Consider the following 10,827-nt stretch of genomic DNA (forward strand, 5'->3'; position numbering starts at 1 on the left):
TCAAACATCAAATCATTCTTAAATTAAAATATATCTTGCTCCATCTTTAACATATGAAGCAAGAAATCATTCCAAGAATCACTAGGACCTGGCAAACACCAATGCACACAATCATTATACAAAACAACATTCTCATTTGGACAATGCTCATATCTACTTGGATGTCCATCTGGTCTGAACAACATGTCATGTGTTTTATCCATCAATCTTAATCTTTTATTCCCTTGTTTCTTTGCTTCACTAAATTCTTTTACTTGAGAATTGTAAAACTGCAAATCTTAACCATCTAATGTTTTTTCATTGCTAGTAAATGGAATTTTCCTCAAGCAATTCCCACCTCTATTCCATTCTCCACCTTCAAAATGTGAAGTGCAAATGTCCTAACAATAGTTGTGCCCTTAAAATTTTCTAAACTTTTTATGGATTTTAAAGCTGTCCAAAATACCCTTTGGTAACCATAATAATTTGGGAGTTGAGAAATATTTCGAAGTCCACAATGCGAACAACCAACTGGTTGATTTTCCTCATAGTACACTCAATCTACTAAACTAATGGTCAGAGTTAAAGATGACATAATTGAAATTATTGATTTCACTTGTCCATTTTTTTATCAATTTCATCTAAGATAAATATTTAACACTTCATTATGTTTTGGACCATCAGAATTTGTTTCCTCCATTTTGACAAAGAATTGTGTCCAATATGTTGCAAGGCTAAAATTATATGTTGTGTTCCACTTTTTGAAATTGAAATGAAGAGTGGGAGAGATATCCATTTGATGTTCTACCTGTAAAAGGGAAAATACATTCAAGTAATTAAACAAAAGAAATTAATTGCTATATATTACTCTACACATATTTGACAGGATTGCTAAGAAAAGAAAAAAATACTAAATGTTTCATATGAAAAAATTACGATGTTTTCATTATTTGAATGATAATTTGTTTCTCACCATATATTTTCTAGTGAGTGGCGCAAAAATCATGTATTATAACAAAAAATATTCCATTGATTCACACCCAAAAAAGCTCTTTATTTCAAGTAATGAAGTTTGAGACATATAATCAAAGGTAATATATGTTTGTGGTCTTTTAACATTTTTGGCATTTTACGAGTATAAGAGTATATTATGATCAAGGGTATGAGTGTGCAAAATCGAACCAAATCATAAATCAAGTCAAATAAAAAAATAAAGACTAATAAATGGTTAAGTTGAACTTGTTTGGGTATCGAAAAACAAATCGATTATATTTGAATTGATTTGTGTTAATTAAAAAAGTCAACCCGAGACCAACCAACTTAACATTATAGATATCATTTTAAAACTTCAATATATACATAAAAATATTTTCTTTAATATAGTTAGTAACTCTTATAAATCTCAAATAAAAATCAAAATCAATATTAATGCTAATAAAAAAATCTACACTAGAATGACAAAAATATTGAATATTTGTTATTTAGTTTTACGTCGGTTTGGATATTTCAAATATGTAACATAATTGAATTTTTCTTTGATGCTTAATCATATATTTAATACTTATTATTTTAGTAAATATTGTACTTGTAAAATTATGATTATTTTCATTATGACGTACTAATTTGCAATGTTTATTTAATGTGATTTCATTATTATTTTTTGTTGAATATTTTAGTGTTCATCACTCATTTCATATTTTGTATTATTTTCTTATGAAATACCTCACATATTTGGTTGGACTAAATAAATATTCGGAGTACAAATTTATTATATGTTTGTATGAGTATTTTACTAGAAAAATAGGAAAACCCGCAAAAATGTGAAATTTATTAGTTTAGTTTGATTTGTAAATTTTAAAATTTAACACAAATAAATTGATTTGATATTTAAAACAGCCGAATCAGCCCAAAAAAACAAAAATTGAAAAAAATCCAAATCTTATTCGTTTAATTTGTTTTTTAAATTTATGAAATTGGACACCAATAATTCTATATGATGTTTCACAACTTCAAACCAATCCAAAATTATATACTTTCCTATGATAAATTAGAAATTAATAATAACAACAATAACAATGACATCACCTGAGAACCCACGTAGTGAATCTTGGATTCTTCAAGAAAAAATTGTTGTTATTTAGGATATAATTTAATATGAAAAAAAACTTTAGATCTACCAATGCCACGGTACATTAATAGGAAACTTTATAAAAAGATAGTAGTTTGTGTCACTATGCCAATGGATGTGCTTGATTGAGAGACTTCAAAAAACATTTATTTTTTTTAAAAAAAATATCCACAATTGAATACTAAAAAGAAGTTTCACGAATGGATAATTTATTTTGATTGTATCATTTCAATCTTTAAACGTACCTAGTGAGGGGCTCAAGAACCTAACCTCCAATTTATGTGGTACATAAGTCGACTAGCCTATTAAGGCTTGTCCACTTATTTCCAATATTAGAGAAAAAAAATCTAAAAATAATTGTTTACCTAGAAGAAAAGACTCCTCTCATATAAAAATATTGAGAAAGCATAAATAAGTAAACCTTTCCGTCATCACATAAACCTACCCCTACTTCCCATAATATTTATTTCTCAATTATATGCCAATATATTTTCTTGTTATATGAAATACAAACAAATAAGTAAAAATCCACTATTTTTAAAAATATTTGTATTCACATAAAATATTTGCTTCCTACTAATACGCACTATATCATTGTAAATTTCAATTTCACAACTGTCGAGGCAAAAAATATTAAAATATGTATGATAATCATCATCATTCATGTACATTGTCTTTTTTACATTCATACGTATTATATATTTTTGGCGAAATGTATAAATAGGTTCCTATATTTATTGGTTTCTCCCCTCATATATCTTACTTATGCTATTTTCCTATTAAATCATTAAAAATTATTCATAATTTGTTTCTTTTAAACAAACACCGTTGGCTAATGGGAAATCAAATTTTGTTAGAGGTATTGATAGGGGATATATATGTTGACCAAAACTCCTTAGCCCAATTGATAGTGAAAATATTCGATAATAATCATATTTTACTTCAAGTCATTTGAACACATTAGAAAATAAATGAGATTCACACAACTTTTTTGTAGGAAATATAAAAGGGAAAATAATATCTTTAGAAAATGCTCAAGTTTATTATAGGCTACATAAGGCCACTTGAGATGATTACAATCATCAACTACATCACTATTTATACTACTCAAAATAGAAAACAAAAAGTATTTCACAAATAACTAAATACATGTATCACAATTTACTAGATACACGTACTTCGAAATTCTAAAAAGAATTCTTGAAAACCTAAGAGACAATTTTGAAAAACTAAACATTGATGCATTAATTCCAACACTCCCTCTTAATGCATTTGCTTGATAACTCCAATGCGTTCTCGAAGATAGCAAATTTTTTCTCTAGGAAGTGCTTTCGTGAAGATGTCAGCAAGTTGTTCTCCTGTCTGACAATAATGCAAATGAATTTCGCCTTTCTCTTGTGCTTCTCGTATAAAATGATACTTGATGGAAATATGCTTTGATCTTTCATGGCTGACTGGATTCTTAGGAATTGCAATTGCTGATTTGTTATCACAATACAGAACAATCCCTTTTTTTTTTGTTTTTCACTAATGTCTTCAAATATTCTCCTAAGCCAAATAGTTTGAGAAGTAGCCTTGGATGCTGAAATATATTCTGCTTCGGCAGTGGATTGAGGAACGAAACTTTGTTTTTTTGATAACCAAGAACAAATGCTTGATCCAAAAAAGAAAGCATAACCAGAAGTACTATTCATGTCATCTATTCTTCCAGCCCAATCACTATCAAAATAACCAATTAAGTTCAAATTTCCACCAAAATTTTATATTATCCCATAATCCATTGTTCCTTCCGAGTAGCGTAGAACACGCTTTGCAGCTCCAAAATGCACTTGGCTTGGTTCTTGCATGAATCTTGATAATAAAGTAGAAGCAAACATAATATATGGCCTTGTTGAAGCAAAATATAGCAAAATTCCAATCAAACTCCTAAAAAGTGAGCTATTAACTTTCATTTCTCCATCATCTTTTCTAATCTTCTCATTTGATGCTAATGGTATGGCCACAGACCTGCAATCCATCATTTTTGAATTTTTGAAGAATACTTTTAGTATACTTCTTGTGAGAAATGAAAATTCCTTCTTTAACTTGAGAAACTTCGATGCTCAAGAAAAAATTTAGCAATCCAAGATCACTGATTTCATAAGCTTGCATCATATCTTGTTTGAAATTTTGCTTCATCTTTACATCATTTCCTGTAAAGAGAAAATCATCCACATAGAGACAAACAATGATAATGCTGCCATGTTCTTTCTTCACATACAAAGTGGCTTCACTTTTACTTCTCTGAAAATTATTTTTCAGAAAGCATGTATCAATTTCATTGTACCAGGCTCTTGAACTTGCTTCAGCCAGTAAAGAGCTTTTTTTAGTGTATACACCTTTTCTTCTCCCCCTTGAACAAAAACTCCTTGAGGTTTCTCAACATAAATCTCTTCATCAAGTTTTCCCTTCAGAAATGTTGATTTAACATCAAGTTGAAATATCTTCCATTTCTTTTGTGCAGCAACAACAATTACAGTTCTAATTGTCTCAAGAGGAGCATTTAGAGAGAAAGTTTCATAAAAATCAATACCTGATTTTTACGTGAAGCCTCTAGTAACCAACATTGCTTTGTGCTTTTGAATATCTCCTTCGTGATTGAGCTTAATTTTGTAAATCCATTTTAGACTTACAACTTCTCTTTCTCTAGTAATAGCTACAAGCTCTCAAGTATTATTTTTTTCGATCATTCGAATTTCTTATTCCATGGATTTCTTCCTAGAACATGAATTATTTTACTTTGAACATTCAATTCTACTGCCAATCAAAACCCTAGGTCAGAAACACAACATGCAAATATAACACTTTTTTAACAAGACACACCCATCCCTTTCAATCTCATTTTTCTGAGGGACTTAGGACTTCAGGTATAAGTTTATAGCATGCAAAGGGGTCTCAAATTCAAGACCCACAAGGTAAGATATCAAGTTAACATGAAAATTAAAGATATTAGAAGAACATACCTCAAAACTATATTAGAGGAAAAGGGAGTATGAAAACCTGTAGTTGAACAGCAGGAAAACCGACCAACAAGCAGACTAAAGAAGATGGAAGATATTGGGAGATAATGGAGTTTGTGGAAGTAGAATAAGTGTGGGAATATAATGATGGAATGGGAGTTAATGGGTGAGGAAGTGGGGGAAATGAGAGGAAATAGGGAGGGAAACCATTATGGGGGGTATGTGAAGAGTTGTGTAACTTAAAATTTAAAAAACTTGTAATATATAGCCGAACAGGTCGAGTCAGTTTGGTGGGTGAGGGATTGACGATTCCTCGTCGACAGGCTTACAGTCTGTTGACTGTCTATAGACTCCTCATTTGACAGTTCCCTAACTTAGAAAAATTTAAAGAGCATACCTGAGCACGACGGATCCTACCAACGGTCCGTCGATGGGTGCACAAGACCAATTTTCTGCAGATTTCTAGTGATTTGGTCCTTGCACATTTAACACCCATTAAGCTAATCTTTTTGTATTTTCTGGACAATTTTTGGACACGGACCCTACTCTACGCTCTAGCCAACACTTCTAAAGAAAAATCAAAGAACATTCAGACATGACATAAGTAATAAAACCAAAAATAATGTAACTATGCCTAGAATCACGAAAAAACTATAGTTGGCTAGAGGATACATATTGGGTTGCCTTCCAATCAGCGCTTGATTTAACGTCGCGGCACAAAGGAGGATTCTTGATTACTCAGACTTCATCAAGATGGTATGCGTTGATCACTTCGTTCGTTGTTTTATCATGCCCTAGATAGATTTTGATTCGCTACCCATTCACCTTGAACCTTACAACCTCCTTGTTCTCCAACTCAACCGCACCATGAGGGAATATTTAGGTGATGAAATAGGGCCAGTCCATTTTGACTTGAGTTTGCCCGGAAACAAGTGCAACCTAGAATTGAACAAAAGCACCAAATCCCAAACCAAAAAATTGCGCTTCTCAATCTTTTGGTCATGATACTTCTTCATATTTTCTTTGTAGAAGGCTGAACTTTCATATGCCTTCAAGCGAAATTCATCAAGCTTATTCAACCCGTGTAACCTCTGTTCCGCAGCCTCATTCCAATCCATTTTCAACTTCTTCATTGCCCACTGTCCTTATGCTCTAATTCACCCGTAAATGACAAGTCTTCCCATATACAAGTTGGTATGGGGACATACCTATGGGAGTATTGTGGTCTGGTAGGACCAAAGAGAATCATGAAGCCTCCTTAACCAATTGGTTCTACTAGCATTCACCATTTTCACCAAAATCTACTTAATCTACCTGTTTGACACCTCAACTTGCCCACTAATTTGAGGATGGTAAGGAGTGGCCACGTTATGGCAAACCCCATATTTTTACAATAATACCTTAAACAGTTTGTTGCAAAAGTGGGATCCCCCATCATTGATGATAGTCATTGGGGTGCCAAATCTATAAAATATGTTCTTTTTCAACAACGCAGTGACACTCTTCCCTTAATTATTTGCATGGGAGATATCTTCTACCCATTTTTACACATAATTGGCTGCCACAAGAATGTACTTCATACCATGACAATTCACAAAAGGGACCATAAAGTCAATGCCTCACACATCAAACAATTCATTACAAGAATGGGGTTTAAAGGGAGCTCTTGCTTTCTCGAAATGCCAACATCTCTTTGACTTCTATCACATGCCTTGGCGAACTCATTAGAATCTTGGTGGATGGTTGGAAAATATAGTCACATTGAAAGATCTTGTGAGCAGTCCGGATACCACTATGATGCCCACCTACAGGCAAAGAATGGCATGCCTCCAAAACATTCAACATCTCAACTTCCGGCACACAACGCCAAATAAGGCCATCGACGCAAATCCTATATAAGTATGGCTCATCCAAAAAGAAATTTTTCTCGTCATGCATGAACTTTTTCCTTTGATGAAAGGACAAGTTTGGTGGGATGATATCACTAGCCAGACAATTCGCAAAATTTGCAAACCATGGAATCAAGTCTTGGGAGGCAGCCAGTACATGCTCATCAGGGAAAGTATCATCAATTTTAGTCTTTTCACCTAACTCCCTCATTGCTTCATCTTTTAATCGTGACAAGTGATCAGCAACTTGATTTTCGATCCATTTTCTATCTTTCACCTCAAAGTCAAATTCTTGGAATAGTAATACCCAACGAATCAACCTCAGTTTTGCATCCTTATTTTCCATCAAATATCTCAAAGCGGGCTGATCAGTATGCACCGTAACCCTTGTGCCAAGCAAATAGGAGCAAAATTTCTTGAAAGCAAAGACTACTGGAAGGAGCTCTTGTTCAGTCACGGTATAGTTCTTTTAGGTTTCATTAAGGGATTTACTAGCATAGTAAATGGGATGATTGATTTTGTCCCTCTTTGTCCAAATGCCACACAAGAGCAACCCTACTCGCATCACACATCACCTCAAATGGCTTGCTACGATCTGGAAAAATAATGATAGGTGCAGACACCAACTTTTCCTTCAATTCACCAAATGTCTTAAGACATTATTCATCAAAATAAAACATACACTATTTCTCAAGCAACTTGCACAAAGGATGTTAAATCTTTGATAAAACTCTGGTTAAAGTCTGCATTCCCAAGAAAACTTCTCACACCTTTTACAGAGATGGGTGGAGCAAGTCTCCCTATCATAGGCATTCTAGACACATAAAGCATTACTTAGCATATCCATTTTTAGGGTTGTCACAAATAATATATAAATATAATCGTGAGAGGTATTTATACTTTATGAGAAATATAAATTTAGGAATAAATAATTTACTTTTTATAGAAATATTGAGTGAAGTCAAGATCCCTAACACCTTTTAATATATTGTGAAAAGTAAAGTATTTTCTCTAATTTTTGTATTATTAATTAATTGATTCACCCTTAAACTATTTCTTTTATTTTCTTAAATATTATTTAAAACAAGAAACATCTGTAGAATAGACAAACCAATCTCTGTGGGTTCGACATTTTTCTATATAATTATTTGACACACTGCAGATTAAAAATATATACAGTCACTGACTCATTAGTGAAATTCCGAAAACAACCTTCAGAACTCGGTATGGTAATTATGAATTTGTAATTATTTGTTTGGACTAACCAATGCTCCTATAGCATTCATGGATTTAATGAATAGAGTGTTAAAATAGTACTTAGACTTATTCATTATCATCTTTATTGATTATATCTTCATTTACTCTTGGAATGAGAATGAAAACTGTTACTAATTTGAGAGTGTTTCTGCAGACTCTCACATATCGCCTCTTATTCACTAAGTTTAGCAAATGTGAGTTGTGACTGTAATCTGTTACTTTCCTTAGTCACATTGTATCTAACAAGGGATTTGAGTGGATTTTCAGAAGATAGAATAAGTGAAACAATGGCCAAGACCTACCTCTGCTATAGATATCAGAAGTTTCTTAGGTCTAGCAGGTTATTATAGAAGTTTGTGGAAGGATTTTCATCCATAGCATCAGCATTGACTAGGTTGACTCAGAAGATGATCCGGTTTCAATAGTTAGATGATTGTGTGAAAAGTTTTGCATAATTGAAAATTAGATTGACTACAACTTTTCTCTTGACTCTACCAGAAGGTTTAGATGGTTATGTGATCTATTGCAAGATGCATCCAGAGTTTGCCTAAGTTGTGTTTTGATTCACCAAAATAAGGTTATAACTTATTCTTCTAGACAACTTAAGATGCATGAGACGAGCTATCCAACTCATGACCTTGAGCATGTAGCAGTGGTTTTTTCACTCAAGATATTGAGACACTACTTGTATGATATTCATGTAGATGTGTTCACTGACCATAAGAGACTTCAATATGTATTCACCCAGAATGAGTTGAATCTTTGCCAGAGGTGATGGCTTGAGTTCCTTAAGGATTATGATATGAGTGTGCATTACCATCCTAGTAAAGGAAAGTTGTACCAGATGCTTTTAGCAGATTAGCTATGGGTAGTGTAGCCCATGTTGAGGAAGAAAGAAATTAACTAGCAAAGGATATTCATAGGCTTTCTTACTTGGGAGTTTGCCTTATGAGCATGTCAAATAATGGTGTAATAGTTAAGAAAGGGCTGAATCTTCTTTGGTACTGCAGGGTAAGGAAAAGCAAGACAGTCATCCAATCATGCTTGAATTTTAGGGTGCACTTAAGAATCAGAGGGTTGAGGTTATCTCCCAAGGGGTATATGGTGTACTTCGCTACCAGGGTAGATTATGAGTTATTGATATGGGTGAGTAGAGACATCATATTCTTGTAGAAGCCCATAACTCCAGATATTCTATTCATCCAGGTGCCACTAAGATGTACCACGATTTGCGGGAAGACTATTTGTGGAATGGCATGAAGAGGGATATAGAAGATTATGTGAGTAAGTTCCCCAATTGCCAGCAAGTCGAGGTAGAACATCAGAATTCAGAGGGTATGGCTATCGACATTCCTACTTGAAAGTGGGAAGTGATCAATATGGATTTCATCACAGGGTTACCTCATACTTACAAACAACATGACTCCATTTGGGTAATACTTGACAGGATGACTAAGTCTTCTCGCTTTTTGGCGGTCAAGACTACAGATTCGAGTAAGGACTATGCCAAGATTTATATTAATGAAATTCTGAGTTTTAATGGAATTACTTTATCTATCTTCTCAAATAGAGGTCCTCAATTTACATCTCATTTTTGTAAGTCATTTCAGAGGGGTCTTGGTACTCAGGTTAACCTTACCGTAACATTTCATCCGCAAATGTATGGAGAAATAGAGCGTACCATTCAAACCCTAGAGGATTTGACGAGAGATTGTAAGATAGATTTCAAGGATGGTTGGGATTATCACGTTCCTCTTATTGAATTCGCCTAAAACAATAGCTACAATTCCAACATTCAGATGGACCCTTATGAGGCACAGTATAGGCGTAGAAGTAGATCTTCTGTTGGTTTGTTTGAAGTAGGTGAAGCAGCTTTGATAGAACCAAATTCAGTCCATTATGCTATGGATAAAATTCAACTTATTAGAGATACATTTAAGACAACCAAAGTCGTCAAAACTCTTATGCAAATGTAAGGAGAACGGAACTAGAGTTCCAAGTTAAGGATTAAGTTTTCTTGTCACCTATGAAAAGGGTGATGAGATTTGGAAAGAAAAGAAAGCTCAGTCCTAGATATTTAGGACTTTAAAAGATCTTGAAAAGTGTTAGAAAGGTGGCATATGAGTTAGATTTGCCAACAAAACTAGCAGCGGCGCATCCAGTCTTCCACATCTCACTCTTGAAGAGGTGTGTGGGTGATCAAGACTATGTAATGCCATCAGAGTGTGGTTGTGAAAGATAGTCTTTCTTAGTAGGATCTACCAGTTAAGAGTCTTGACCGTCAGGTTAGAAGGTTGAGAAATGAACAAGTTGCTTCAATCAATGTTTTGTGGAGGAGTCAGTCCATAGAGTGAGTTACTTGGGAAGCGAAAGCAGCCATGAAAAGAAAGTACGGACTAACTTTCAGTTCTCAGTCACAAACAAAGGTCATCCAGTACGGATTTTTCAGTGATTCCGACAGCTTTTAAGTAAGGGGTCTTTTGGTATTTTCCTTGTTTATTTAGCCCCTAAGATGCATTGTATTTTAGTTCCTAAATAATGTGTTTTAGTCATTTTAAGCCAAGAAACATAATTA

General features: G+C 33.6%; 1 pseudogene; it reads right to left on the reverse strand.

Moving 5' to 3' along the window:
- Positions 1 to 23: 23 nt before the first annotated feature.
- Positions 24 to 6,224, reverse strand: LOC112941132 (protein trichome birefringence-like 19; annotated as a pseudogene).
- Between the last annotated feature and the right edge of the window lie 4,603 nt (positions 6,225 to 10,827).

The sequence above is a fragment of the Solanum lycopersicum genome, chromosome 3 (genome assembly GCF_036512215.1).
Source record: "Solanum lycopersicum chromosome 3, SLM_r2.1".
NCBI lineage: Eukaryota > Viridiplantae > Streptophyta > Magnoliopsida > Solanales > Solanaceae > Solanum > Solanum lycopersicum.